The sequence below is a fragment of the Cupressus sempervirens genome, chromosome 1 (assembly GCF_028749045.1).
Source record: "Cupressus sempervirens isolate cs-2001-9-10 chromosome 1, ASM2874904v1, whole genome shotgun sequence".
Lineage (NCBI taxonomy): Eukaryota > Viridiplantae > Streptophyta > Pinopsida > Cupressales > Cupressaceae > Cupressus > Cupressus sempervirens.
The window spans coordinates 550,672,766-550,689,411 of NC_143118.1; positions in this window are offsets into that span (position 1 = coordinate 550,672,766).

The window sequence follows — 16,646 nt, forward strand, 5'->3', positions numbered from 1 at the left end:
ACCCTAAAGGCCTTAGCCATATCACTCTGGGTACTGTAGCCTAGATAAAGGTGTAGTCAATGTCTACCAAGAAACATATGTCATTATAATACTTCTCCACTAGAGAAATTGGAATTCCCAGTCTCTGTTTCATTGATTGCTTGAAATCCTCAAAATAACTAGTCATCGTTGACTCAAAATTGTCTCCCATTTGTTCAATGTACTCATTTATTTGTATAGCCACAAACCTATTGATCTTCCATCCTACCTTACCAAAAGAGGGAAACTCATTTTGAACATAAAAGAATATGCATATCAATATGGAACCAAACTTGCATTGAGCACTTTTAGATCTCCTTAATGCTCCTAGGTTTTCAATGATTTGTTGCAACTATAGCTCTGCAAGATCATAAGTATGATCTTTCTTCACAATCTTATATCCTACATCAACTGCTATACATGGCACAGTATTCAATTGACTTGACTAATAGAATTTGTGAGATATGACCCTTATTGCAAATTCAAGAAGTGGATCCTTGATGGTATCTATTGTCATTCCTCTCTTGTTCCATTTTGCCCCTGTATTTTTCTCAATTGCTTATTTAGAGTCACTCCTTAGGGTCTTGGTTCATTCTAGGGTTAGATATCCTATAACCCTATGCACAATCCTCTTTGACAATTTGATAGGTCCTCCTTCCAACCATAGGCATCCATCATGGATTCTGCTCAAGACAATTCTTATCCATTCAGTCTTGAAGATAGTGGGGAAATCTAGGGCATGGGTTAAGCCCTTCCTTTCTACAATTTTAAATTCTTCTTTCAATACTCCATTTTCACATAACTTATCATATGCCTGATGAATTTTATGTCTCCTATTCTTCGAACCTTTCAATTATAACATTTTCTTACATCCTGAACCATTACAACCTTGGGTGGAATGATTGATAATGTGCCTATTGGGTTGTTCTTATATGCAACCTCATGAATAGCCCTAAAATATGGGTTTTTTACCTCATTAATAACCAACTAAACTTCAAATGGTTCCTTATCCTTAGGATTCCTAGAGCTAGAGTCCATTTTGTAAACTAGGGTTTCAACAAATATGAAACTGCATAATTGCATAACTCGGCATGTGAAGAACACCTTTAAATTGATGGAATGATGCTTGATCTTTTCTGGAATCCATGCAAAAGCTTCAATCTCTACTCATCAATCACTTATTTTCTCTTCTCACTCTTGCTTTGTGTTTGTAATGATGAAAAATGAGTGAAAATCTACCTTATATTCTTTCAAAATATAACATTTAATGCATGGTGCATATACAACTATAAACTCGGCTTCTATGCAATTTCTATTTCACTTGGCATCCATTGATTTTCTATCACTTAGCAACCATTAGAATTATCCTCACTTGGCTCTAATAGGAATTTCCTTCACTTGGAAGTAAGATGAAAACTTAAAGTTTGACCTTGATTTTTCCTTGTTGACTTGCATCTTTATTCATGATATTTTATCCTTTCCAACACTAACTTATCTTGGAACTAATGTATGATGTGTAATGCCCCGCCAAGAGATCCAAAGAATTAGCCTAAAGTTTCTCTAAGTTTGGTAGCATTTTTTTTTTTAGCATGAAAGTAAAACCATTCATAACATAGTAGTGAAATCAATAACAAATATTCAACTGAAAGTAAACATAAACATACATAACAGGTTTCATTCTTTATGGATCCCTTAATGTTGAATCACATCTAAATCAACTAGTATTAATTATTCCATCTAACACTACATCCACATGAAATAATAATGAAAAGTCCAACGTTCATAAATTACATTTTCGAATGCTCAATCATCCACTGTACATGTCGCAGGGTATGAAAGGCTTAAAAGAATATACATTCGTGTAAATAAACTACATCATCATACTAGCTCTAATCCATGATGCAATAACATAAATAAAACCATATACCATACATGAACATCATCATAAAATACAACCTTATATCAAACATAATTAACTAAGTGCATGGTTCCTCTCAACCGTAAATAGCATCATTAGAACATCATGGATCCTAGCCATCCCTTTGTGCGTAACATTCCAAATCACCAAAGAGATCATCAGTATTAACATAGTAGGAATGTCACTCCTAAATCATACAACATCATATGCAGAAAGATATCTAACACAAAAAATAAAGCATAAGATAACATCATCTAACATATGAAAATCAGCAATGTGAGGATACATGTCCACCATCATAATCCATGAACATAATGAAGATAGATGCCACAAAGAATACATCAGCCATGGTGTCTCAGACGGATCTCAAATGATAAGAGTGATAAAGCACTACCACCCAACCACGTGGAACCTAAATGGTCCACTCCCACCGCACTGAGGAGATAATATCAAGTCCCAAATAGGATATCAAATCACATAATGCAAATACTCTCTAAGTCTAGGAATCCTAAAAGTATACTAACTCAAAGTTTCCAATCACAAAATCGAGATCTAATCCCAGAGGCATACAATGACATGTAGGAAACCTACTATGCAAGTGGGAAAGTGTCATCACATAAATCATGTAGAAGTTACCCTGGCAGTTAGCTTAGGACTCCAAGGTCCCTACTGATCCTTATGCGGCCACTAGTATCCTCTCATATAAACAAGGCATACTACAGAATGCAAAGTCACAACCAAGCATTCTCTCTACTCCCATCCTAGTCTATACTAGCACTCAAGACATGGGCGAGAACAAAATAATTATCTTATTAGGTTCATTAATCCCCATTTAGTGTAAATGTTTTCACTTATTAAAACAACTTACAATGAGTTACCCTGGCAGCCACTTAGGGCCCCGGCCCCCATTGCAAGCCACTTCTTGACACTACAAGCAGATAACCTACCCTAAGCTCAATGAATCATAAATCTCAAAATCACCACAGTCCTATACAAGCGACTGGAAAAATACCAAAAGATAATCCATAAAAAGAGCATTAAATCTCCATGAGCACATGAAAAGCATCCATAGATAATCATGACCACAACAGTTCTCTATTGGCAACTGAAGGTATCACTGATAATCAAAAGTATCCATTGGTTCTCAATAACCAAACTATATCTCAAAATCATACTAATCAAAGACTCCAAAATGGTTGAGTCAAAACATGTCACAACATGACATCATAAATCAACATTTCAGTCCCATCATGGCGACTAGAAATTAATCCAAGGATAATTGATCGATGACTCAAAAATGGTTAAGTCAAGTGTCTCATATACATATAACTCAGCTTCACTCAATAAGACTGATGAGCAATAACAATTAGTAAACACAAAACATCTCATAGAGCATATCATCACATTACCATGGTTGGGTTTAGAAAGATCAAGATAACATCAACAAGCCAACACATTTGCGTAACTCCCAAGCCTCTGGTAGACCTCCTATAACTAGTCAACAACTAGTCAACCCAAAACCCAAAACAAATAGCATAGAGAAAACACAATGCAAGCACATGTTTTGGTATGCTAAAATTTCATAGTTGAATTGAGTATGGAGGTTTTAGTTTATGTTTGCATGTATACTAAAAGTATATAAGATTTATCATTTGACCTACAAGTCAACCCGTTTGTTCCCTCGATAAGATTATCCTTCCATTATTTAAAACTACATTCTAAGAATAACTGAAGGATAAATATTAACTCATTACACTAATCTTCATTGTCCCTTAATTAATATTATTTTCTTTATTAATTAATCTTAATTAAATCAATTAATAATGAACATAGGTATGACTCTTTATCATTCTAACAATACTTAATTAAAAGTCAACTAAATATTACTAAAATTTAGGTCTCTTAATTTAATCGTTACAATAATTAAATCATCACTAATAACCATTAAAATATCTAAAGTCATTATTCAAGTCATTAGAATAAGACTTATCAACTTTGATGTAGATACTTAACAACTTCATTAAAAGAATCGATTTTAGCATATCAATTAAAACTCTATTACATAACTTAATTATTAATTAAATTTAATTATCTCTAATTAATTTAATTAATAATTGCATATCCATATCAATGACCTAATTAATAACTAGTCATAATTTGTAAGTTAAAGGTCAACCATAATCCAATTCTCTAATATTAATAATAACAAGTTATATTGAGAATCTTATTAATAAATCTATAATGACCAAATTCGTCACTCTTTCAATTAATACTAATATTTTCTTAACAAATTCGTATTATCAATAATCATACCGTTTTAACTCCATTGTATAGCTTAATTATCAATTAAATTTAATTAATTCTATAATTAATTAATTTAATTAATAATCACATAATTGTTATAATGATTCTTATCAAGCAAGGAGTCCCTCTATGATTTATTCCCAATTAAATTGTTGCTTAATTAAATTAATTAATGGAGTATATAAATCCCCATATACAACCCCAAATCAATTAATAATATCTTAATTGAAACTCTATCAATAATTTTCATAATTTAAACAACTCAATAGAATAAACATTATTTAAATGGATATTAATAATATCTCATTTTAATTTTATTTTCATTTTAAAGAATGATCCATCAATTCAAATCATTTTAAATATAATAATTATTTATAATTAATAAATAACATACATACATACATACATACATACATACATACATACATACATACATACATACATACATACATACATACATACATACATACATACATACATACATACATACATACATACATACATACATACATATATATATATATATATATATATATATATATATATATATAACATTTGATAATAATGCAGTATTGAAAAGTCCAAATTCATACTCAAAAAACAAAATACCAATTTAACCCCCTATCGTGGTATGTAGTACCTGTGGGCTACATATTACAATTTTAATATAAATCAAATGTCGTTCCCAAAACACATATATATACTACGATATAATAAATCACTGCTGGTATTATTAAAAGGTCATGCGACAGTGCATTTAACTTGGCCATGCGGCCATTATCAGTAACCCTGCCCTACAATCGCAGAACACTGCGAACTGTGATAGAGGCATACGTCTAGATTGCCGCCGATGTTGAGGTAGGCGGGGGTACGGGTTTTCTCCCTCTACCCCTCATTAATATATATATTTTCTTTAATTTTATTTTATTAAATGTTATCAGTAATAATGTTTCCTATTTTATTTATTGTTATTTTTATTTAAAGAAAAGATTCTTATTTGTCTATTAGATCAATAAACTAATACCACCCCACTTCATATATGGTTAAATATACATATATATATTTCTTAAATAAAATTCGCAACTAAAGACTGATAGACAATTTAATATCAATTATACAAATTTTCAATTTATGAATTCATTATCAAAACAACCCTTGTCTAATCAAATCCTTGATTCTATTTCAATTCAAACCCAAACCCGATTTAGATATGATTTCTTTCTTATTTGGAACTAGGGTTTTCTAATGCAACCAAATAGAAATATACATACATATCTAGATTCCAATTCCAAGATTGAAGATTCGTTCATGGAGTATACTCAAACACATATAACAAAAACAATGAAGACAGGAAGAGAAAGAGTGCAAATAGAATATGCGAAAATCATGAGTGCACCTAGACACTGATGCTAATTTGCTATGCCTCAGAAGTCCATAGAAAAATCTCTTTCTTCTCCAACATTTTCCATTCCTCCAAGAATCAAACCAACTGAGCCCCCAAGTGACTAGAAGTGCTTGTAGAAGCATATGAGGATGTAGAAGCATATGAGCTTCTCGAATGCATATAAGCTTGTCCATACACACTAGGAGAGCCTCTATATAAAGGCCTCTAAGATGCATCTAGAATGTTTCTAGAAAGAACTAGGAGATAAGCATGACAACTAAGCACGAGCTTTTTCCAACCTTCTAGATGAGTCATAAGGTTGTAGACACCATGTGCTTAATTTTTGCGCTAACCTCTATATTGTTGACAACATGTGCATAATTAGAGTGCAACCTCTTGTGTTGTCTACATGATAATTCCTGAGAATTTGCAAACTCCTAAATATTAAAATAATGCACATTAATTTATTTAATATTCACTTTACTCTTTTCAATTTAATTTATTAATTTTAAATCTCATGCACTAACTTTAATAACTCCACTTGTTTTATCTTAATATATTTATATTTTAATCTCATGCACACATCATGAAATCTAGAATCGTTTAATAATTTTAATATCTTTTCCACTTTTAAATTCATTTTCAAAACTTAATTGCTAAAATATTTATTAACTTATATAAATATTATCACATTCCAACTTTAAAATTATAACTTTTATCTTCAAATTTAATTATTTTATTTAATTAATTTCCTAATTAATTAAATAAAATAAATATTAAAATACCATATTAATTTTTCATTAAATTAAACCATTAATTAAATCTTTTAATTAGGCTTAACTAATAGAAAATACACCAAAGACTCGTAAAATAAAATACAAAAAACCCACTATAGCAAAACACATACAAAATCAAACCAAAAGGGTTAATATCACGAATTACGTCATCTGACGCATTCAGAGGGTACTCAACTCAAATACTTGTCCTAATTTCCAATTAGAAAAAATGGCTTAAAGGGTTGGGATTTGGACTTGAGGATTTATCTCCCCTCTCTTACCATTGAGATAATGTGATAGGGTACGCTCATATTGGCAATTCAGGGAAGTCGATACCTGGTACCTACAACCTACATAAAAACCATGCATATACATACAATATATATATGCTAAGCTAAACAGGCAATGGTAGGAAGTGGTGCATCATGTAGATCCCAACTAGCAGGTGACTACGACTCCCTTCCTTAACCACATCAGAAATGCCATACAAAAACAAACACACACACCATACACATGCAAGTATGGAGTAAGTATCCATACGAAAAAACATGTGATAATAAACCATCTAACTAATCAATAACTACAAATAATGTAATAATCATCATGCATACATGAAATATAGAGTCTAAGTAATCTCATAACATATCAACTGAATCCATAGCACAATATTTGATAGTCTCAAAACAATGCTGCTAACCATCAACATAAAACTAGCCCTAAAAGAGTTCGACAATGATAAAAAAAATGCGACCTAGGGGCAGGCACTACATGATGAAGCATTGAAATATCAATCCCACATACCTTTTTTTCTTAGTTTTTTGAGATGCAATCACTTAACCTTTTAGGTGAAGTGATCCCTTCATTTGATGTGTTGCATCCATCTTTCTTCTTCCATGTTTTGTTCATCTCTCCTCTAATGTGCTTAGCATCTACCTTCCCTCTTCCTTTATTGAACTCTGAGTTAGGTGCCTTTGTTTTTGTTGGGCAATGCTTGTTGATATGACCAGCCTTCAAACAACTAAAGCATGTAGTTTGACTCAACTATCTGTTGTAGCTACCACTAAAATGTGTTCTTATGCAATTATCAGGGATGTGTCCATAGTCTTGACAATAATGACATCTATGTCTTGTATTATAATCCCAATTTTAAGAATTTCCATGCCTTCTTCCCTTGTTTGATGACCTTGTGAACTTGGATCTACATTCAAAGGCTTTGTGTCCAAACTTCTAACAATTATGGCAGCATCATTCAAATTTTGGTGCATGCATGATTATGGTTTTCCATTCATGTACTTGATGACCTTGTTTGTTGCACTTGTGACAATGAATCATATTCTTTGGCTTAGCATTCTGACTAGCATTCTTGCTCCTGCAAACATTAGTTTTGTGTCCTTTCTTTCCACAATAATGACAAGTAGGTTTAGAATTCTTACCTTTATTATTTCTTTCCTTAGCAGCTTTGGATAATTCTCCTTCTTTAGTGTTTGTGTAGCCCAACCCTAATGTGTCTTTACTAGATATAGGGGATTTTAGTAATTTCTCAAAGTACTTGATGGCTTCATTTGGATTGTTGAAACTTTCAAAAAACTCCTCTCTTTTCAAGTATTTTGAAGTTATTCATTCTACAACTTCAATGTAGTTATTTCAATGTCCTTAACATTCAACTCATGATGAGCATTCATCATTTGGCATAGGGTGTCCAATTGCATGTTTGAGATCCTAGATAACTCTATTGATTTTTCTTCCAATCTATTTGCCAAAATTCTCTTGTCTTCTTCAATCATGGCCTTGTCTTCTATAGCTTTCTTCTTTTGTTCAGTCACCTCACATAGCAATATTGCTTGTGATTCTTGGTCCAACTTGAGATTTCAAATCTCTTCAGCTTGTGCTCTGTTCTTGTCCATGAGATCTGCAATTGCTACATCAAATTCATAAGAGTTACCATCTGCAAATAACTTTGTGATGTCAATCTCTTTTTATTGTGTGTCATTTTTAGCTATAGCAATCTCTTTTCTTCTCTTTAGCGAACTTCTCAAAGCATCTCTAGCTTCATTCATTTATTGTAATAGGAGATGTATCTCAATCTCTTGATTTTCAATGGTCTTTCCCAACTTGTAAACTTTCATCTCAAGATCTTTTCTCGAAGCTATAAGACTTCTCCTGATGAGAACTTAGCTTTGATACCAATTGTTGGAAATATAAATGGGAAATGTATACTTCTGAGAGGGGGGGTGAATCAATAGTACTAATCTCTAACCAATAAAACTTTTAACTTTAAAACAATGCATACTTAAACATATTGAAATAACATGTAAAGTAAATGCATCCACATAAACACTTGACACCAAATATGATTACCTAGAAACCCTCCAATGAGAAGGTAAAATTGGGGTGGGGATGACACCCACAATTCTTCACTACTGTAGCAATAAAGTTCACCTGTTAAGGTTACATGATTTGACCATTCTCATGATCTGCCCTGTTAAAGGCTTACAAAGGATTGTTAGATCCCACCTTGTTAAAGGATTTTAACACACTGTTAAAAGTGTACTTGGCTAAAGGACTTTAGAACACTCACTTGGAATTTCACCATGTCAAAGGATTTCACAATGATTATTAAGTCAACCTTAATACAAAGGATTTCATCCCGCTAATACAATTGTTAGAAAGTATAGTAGAATGTTCGATCTGATACACTTACAATCTAGTATTGCTGATTTTAGATCTCAATTCAGTCCTTCTTAATCCTTTTTGATCTGATATGGAATTAATGTATCCTTGATCCTCTATTCTAATAACTAATTATGCAATTTTGTCCTTCTTCTAAGTCACCTTGAATTTATACTGATCAATTCACCCATTTTTACTTCCTACAAATCTTCACTAGTATTATCTTCTCCCATGCATTCTCTAATGCTCTCTTTCTCACTACTGAATTATGGGACTTCATCTCCCTTTAAAAAGACTTTGGTGGCTTAGGGTTAGGTATGAATCTATGATTGAGATTCATTCATTTTTTCCACTCAATTCCTTCCATTTTTTTGATTGGTTGCATGTTTTGATTATGTAAAAATAGGTTTCAAAGGACTCAAAATCTTAGAACATCAGAGTATTAAGAAAGTATCATGAAAAGAGAACAAACAAAAAACATGAAATAGACCTCAGAAAACAAAAGGAGGTCAGAGACAACATTGCTGGAAAAGACATCAAAAGACCAGCAAAGGAACATCAACTGACTAGCTTAGGAGTATTAATCAGCTGCACAGCTTGGTCCACTAGAGAATGCATAGTCTCAGCAGCAGCATTCACCTCGTCCTTCTTAGTGGTTTCCTCCATCTTCTTTGAATATGCCCGAGTACGCTTGCTAGGACCTTGAGAGTCTACTCCCGGGGGAGAAACCTAACTTTTATTTGCCTCATTCTTTTTTAGGAGGCTGGTCATGTTATCCCCCAAATGTCTAAGTTGTTTCTCCATGTTACCTAACCTAGTTTCAAATTTAGACACCTTCCCCTGGATACTGCTAATGTCCTTGTCCATCACCTTCTGCTTGGCTTCCAAAATAGGGATCTTATGCATTAAATTTTTTCACTTCTTTTGCATTACCTATGACCTCCGAGAGCTTGTCAATATGCTGACCTAATGTTCTTTCCCCTCTGGCCGTCTTGCTAAGATGCTCCATTTCTTTGTTCAACAACACCATTTTATTTTAAGAATGTCGATGTCCTTCATTATAGAACTAGGGTTACCAAATAAGCCTTTAGAGGGCTTGGTTCCACCACCAACACAATCACCTCTGTTAGATTTGGACCCTTGTTCACCATCATCAGAAGAGTTAGAAGCCTCAATCCTTGTTTTCATCTCTTTGTTTTCCTGTCACTGTAAAGACTTTCTTTGATTGGTTGTATGTTGATCACATAGGGAATCCAAATATATTTGATCTTATCTTCAAAACTTCGAGATCTATCCATATGTTAGCTCAAAAACCATTTACATAGTTGATTGTGTCATCACAAACAACTAGGTCAATTCTGTATTACTCAACACTTGTTAATATTGATGCTCGGCACATACTATAATTTTTTCTGGTTTGACACTTGAACTTTTCTCGGCATCTATTATTCACTCGGCACTTGAACTACTTGAAACTTACTATTTACTCGGCACATGAGTGACTTGACACTCATTGCAACTCGACATCTATACACATTATACTTAGAATATGTTAATAGCTTAGCATGAACTTAGTGAAAAGCTTAAGTGTGTTAACACTCAATTGTCAAAACCAATCTGAGATCAACACTTTCTTCTTCGCTCTTTTCTACAAACTCATCAATTCTCACATGTGCACTTTCTATGATTTTATGAGTAGAAAAATTCAAACATTTGTATGCTTTACTTCTGTAGGATTATCCTAGGAATATGCCTTCATGACCTTTGACATCAAATTTACCTATCCTAGATTCTTTCAAGATATAACATTTGTTGTCAAATACTTTTAAGTAACTTGCATTAGGTTTTTTTCCATACCATGGTTCATAAGGAGTTTGATTTGAGGCTTTCTTCAACTATAGTTTGTTCAAGGTATGCATTGCAGTGCTGATTACTTCCTTAGTATTTGTTTGCAACATTCTTTTCTATCATCAATGTTCTTGCACAATCCATGATGGATCTATTCCTTCTTTCAACTATACCATTATGCTGAGGTGTACCAGGGGCCAATACTTGTCTTTTAATTCCTTTTTTAATGCAAAATTTATTGAATTCATTGGAGATGAATTTGCCACCTCTGTCTGATCTTAAACATTTCAACTTCTTTCTAGTTTCTTTTTCCACTCTTTCCAGATACCACTTGAATTTTTGAAAAGCTTCAGATTTTTCTTTTAGATACATTACAATCATCATTCTAGAATAGTCATCAACAAAATTAATGAAAAACTTATCTCCACTATAACTCTCTGTTCCAATAGGTCCACATAAGTCTATATGCACAAGCTATAATTCTTCTTCAGAATGCTAGTTCTTGCTTTTGAAACTAGTCTTTCCTATCTTACCAATTTGATAGTTTTTGCATAGACCCATATCAGGTTTCCTCAAGTTAGGAATACATCTTACTCTTCTATTTTTTCTTATTTTAACCAAATTATCAAAGTTCCCATGACATAATATTTTTTGCCATAACCAACTTTATTCTACTTGAGCAATAAAATATGAACTTTCACTGAAGTCTAGATAGAATAGATTACCTTTTGTTTGTTTTCCAAATCCAACCAGGTTTCCTTTTCCATCCAACAGTTTGGCCTTTCCATTCATAAATTCTACCTTGAATCCAATCTCATTCAACTGTTCTAGTCTCAGTAGATTTTGCTTTATCCTTTCAACCCCATAAGCATTATCACATATAAGTTCATTGGTTAATAAGATACATCCTTTTCTTTTTATGCAGCAAGGTTCATTGCTTCCAAATCTCACACTACCACCATCATAATATTCCATGTGCTCAAACTTTTTTTTGTCTCGAGCCATATGATGTGAGTAACCACTATCAATAATCCATGTATCATTTTTGTGAACATGAGAGATAAGTGCCATCTTATCTCCTTCATCATCAAATTCATCTTTTACAACAATATATAACATTTCATCTTCACTATTATCAGAATCTTTGGCTATAAAACAAGATTTCTCACCTTTTTCCTTGTAGTCCTAGTTTTTGAATTCCTTTTTGCCTTTGTACATATTACTTTTCTTTTCATCCTTGTTTTCTCTATTTGGACACTTTGTAGCAATGTGACTAATTTCTTCACAAGAAAAGTAGATTAGAGGAATCTTACCTTTGTACTTTCCTCTGCCTTTGGAATATTTCCTTGCAAGTAGGGCTTCAACAACTTCAAGATCACTGTCAGAACTTTCTTCTTCTTCTTCACTTCTAGATTGATTGGTCTTTGATTTCTTACTCCTTTTCTTGAGTGAGAGTTTGGCTTCAAATGCAAACTCAATACCTTTGAAACTAGAAACATAGTTATCATAGTTATCCAACTCAAAAGCTATCAATCTTGCAACTAGAGCATCCAAAGTTATATTGCTATTTGGATCACATCTCATTTCTTGAATAGAAGACACTCTAATTGCTTATATAGGAAGAAGGGTTCTGAATACCTTGCTTACAACTATTTTGTCATCAATATCTCCTCTAGATGCTTGGATTGTACTCACACTTGCTTTGATTCTTTCAACATATTTTGCAATGTTTTCATCTTCATTCATCTTCATCTAATCAGATTATCCTCTAAGAATTTCAGCTTTGGCTCTTCTTACATTGTCATCTCCTTCTAAAATGGCTTTCATTTTGATCCATGTATCATGAGCTATATTACAGCTTTTGACTTCATCAAATTCCGCATAATTAAGAGCAGATGCAATGTCAATCATCATGATGTTATGATTTTTCTTTTTAGCAATATCTTCCAATAGGGATTTCATAGGTAGTATCAAGATACTTACAACCTGAATCATTGATAGTTGCCAAATGTAACCTTATAAGTCCTTTCCATGTTACAAAGTTGTCTCGGTTCAACTTGGGAATCTCTCTTCTGTAAGACATCCAAATCTTTAGCTTGGGTCCTTGAAACCTTCTCTGCAAGCACCAAATTCTTTGATACCAATTGTTGGAAATATGAGAGGATTAAAAGAGAGGGGAGAGGTGAATTAGTTACCACAAAAATAAATCTCAGATCCCTTAGATGTCAGTAAAAAATAAACTCTGAAAAAATGAACTTTGTTAATGCTCGGCTAACACACAAAAAAATGTTATAACTCGACAAACACTGAAAATTCTTGGTGGATACTTAACATGAAAATAATAAGATATTATATGTGATTATTATTACTTTAATTTAAGTGAAAAAACATAAGACAAATAGCATAAACACATTTGACACCAAGATTTAATGTGGAAACCCAATTTGGCAAAGACCACCAATTGCAACTAGTTACTGATTTTCACTCTTCTAAAGTGAGTTCTATTAGAAGCCAACCCTGTTAAAGGTTACAAAATACATTGTTAGGTGTGACCCTATTAGAGGATTTAATCACCCTATTAGGAGTGGCCTTGTTAGAGGTCTTTGGACAATTCAATAGAAATACCACCTTGTGAGAGGATTTACAAATAGTTGTCAAGCCAACTCTGTTAAGAGATTTTGATCATTGCTACAATGGTTGGAGAGTAATAATGAGATGACTTGATTTTGGATGCAACTAAATGCTAATTATAGATCTCAATTCTGTCTTGTATACTTGATCCTTCTTGATCGAATGTATCTTTTCAACTTCACAAGGTTATTTTGTTTATCCTTATAATTCGCTTTCTCTTAACATCATTAAATCTTCAATTATCTTCCATGCATTCGCACTTTCTAAATCTCAACTTGACCTTATATTTATATCTTTCATAAAGTCAGGTTGGCTAGAACCAATAGACAATTCAATTGAACTTAATATACCAAAACAAGAAAATCCTTTGTTAGCTGACCCTTCTCGATAAACACTAACTCAAAAATGATTATCTTGTGTTAACCAAGTGAACTCGGTTAAGGCTCCATATTCACAAAGTTCCATTGGTAACTGAGTGAGCTTGGTTAACACTGGTTCTATCTAACATTTCCTTCATTAATTGAGTGAGCTCAGTTAAGACTTCAACTTTTGCATACTTGCCTTCAATGCCTAAGTGAACTTGGTAGATACTATCTTCTGAACTAGGAAAACTTTGGAATACTCAGCAGACACAAAAAACTATCTCTAATGCCCGAAAGAGCTCAGCATACACTGACTAGATATGATATGACATTTTGTATAACATTAAAGACAATACACAATTAATCAATTGTTCTAACAATAGCAAACATAACAAGATGCACATAAACATTACACTAGATATGTTAACTAGGGAAACCCTTGATCAGAGGGAAAACCCCAATGGGAATGATGCCCACAAGATGATGTACTAATATAAATATTTCTTTTTAGAGGATGGACCGTGTTAGGAGTCTATTACAACATTTAGTACATAAGAGTCCCTGTTGGGAGACTTTGAATCCCTGTTAGGAGATTCCAACCCTATTAAGAGTTGTGCCAACCTTATTAGGAGTTGTAGAGGATAGAAGGACCCATTGTCCAAACAACTTCTAGGGAAAGACCACTAAACTCATTGTCCAACTGATCTCTCAACTATTCCTTGCAGAATGATTGTGTGTATTATACTTCAACTTATTTCCTCTATCCTACAACCGAACCAATCACTATCAGACCTTGTAAACCAGGTCATGAACCTCAGATCCAAGTATCCAACTTTGGATCACACAATAAAACCTTGGCAATGAAGTTTCCTTCACTTCTGTTCTACTCTGCTCAACTTCGCATTTTGCTCTTCCTACTACTTACAATTTCTTTTTTTTTTCATCTCATCATGATAAAGAAAAATGTCCTTCCTTTATATCAAATCCATAAAACAATTCCTTAAGTTGGTTGTTACACCAAGTCTCAATTAATTATTATAGGGCCACATTAAGAACATGTTACATTTGGTGATAACATTAATCTTCCACCTTGTAACTTGAAGAACTTTTCATACATATAACATTATTATGAGTGAGCTTAGCCATGTCATCACCATGTCTTCTTCACATCTATAACTTCGACTTCTCAGAATAATAACTCTGGTAAGAGATATAACAAATTTACCAGAAAATGGCTACGTAAACTCTATCTCAGAACAGTCTTCACTGAAACTTGCATAACTTCTTGTAGACTTAATATTTTATGCTTATGAGGTTACCTTTGTATGCTAGACACATAGTACAATCTCCCTTTAACCTCACTACTGAAAGTACTTAATGATCTATTCGTACCAACTTGATCTTTCTATTATTCTTCTATCAGATACCATAGAAAATTGCTATGTTGACATCAATGACAAACACAGTCATGAATGTAACATATCATAATGCTAATGATCTAATCATGTTTCTACAATACTCCCCCATAGGAATATCATCAACATTCATGCTTCCAATAGGTTCTACCTTGGTTAAAGGATTTTACATCACAATAAAGTGAGTACTCTACTAGGAGATTTATAAAAGCCTACAAAAGCTACTCTATTAAGAGATTTAAACCCTAAAATGCCTATTAGAATGTTTAGTACCTAATCCTTCGATTAACACTTCGATGCTTGATAATAAATTTCCTTTATGCAATGTAATATCACCATATTGTGATTGATCTTCTATGTCTCTGAACAAAACTATTCAATGCATTGCTTGGTCTCTACTGTCCTTAACACTATGATTCACCTTCAAAACTTTGCATGCAATCAGACTCTTCATCCATACACACTCACACACTCAAACTAGGTCATAGACCCTCCTTAAATAGATGTTTGGGTAGACCTTCTAGATCCAAATCAATGATCTAGATTAATTTCTTTTGCCACTTAGTCCTTGCATTTTAGTGATTGGTGGATTGCCTCACATAAGGATTTATGATCTTCCTTTGAATGCAAAATTGCCTCCTTGATTACCTCCTTGATCTTCAAAACACAATTCCAGCTCAATAAAAATAGTTAGCATAAGATTTAGTGTCATTCCAAACAATTATGTAAAATTGTGTTACTTGGCACTTGCATCACATTGATACTTAGCATAAGTTGTTTCATCATGTTGTCCCTTGGCCTTAACTGTTCTCGGCATGAATTGAATTACTCGGCCTCTATATCACTCGGTGTCAACTACTGTCCCTGATAAGCTTGACAATCACTAAAGTACTCAACCAACTCTATCTTGCTTGGCAGTAACTACGGTTTGGTCCATTCCTTGGATTATTTACAAGTCTTCAATACTAAGCTCGACCTATATAGGATGACTCAGTTGCAGTGATGACTGAATAACCCTGCCTTGTGAATGACTAAGTGTTAGACACTAATAGACAACATGACTTAAGGATCAACATTATTAATAATTAATACAACCAAAAAATTGAGATTACAATAGAAGAGAGGACAAAGAGTAGAATATAACATTAACATAGGACTAATACATCCACAAGAAATTAAACAATACTTGAGTGAGCTTAAAAAATGGACCTCCACTTAGGACAACCACACAATTGATATTTTGATACTGTGTAACATCAAAACCCTCACAATGTTCAAATTTCAGGAAGCATTTTTTCTTTTGCAAAATGGGAAAACACA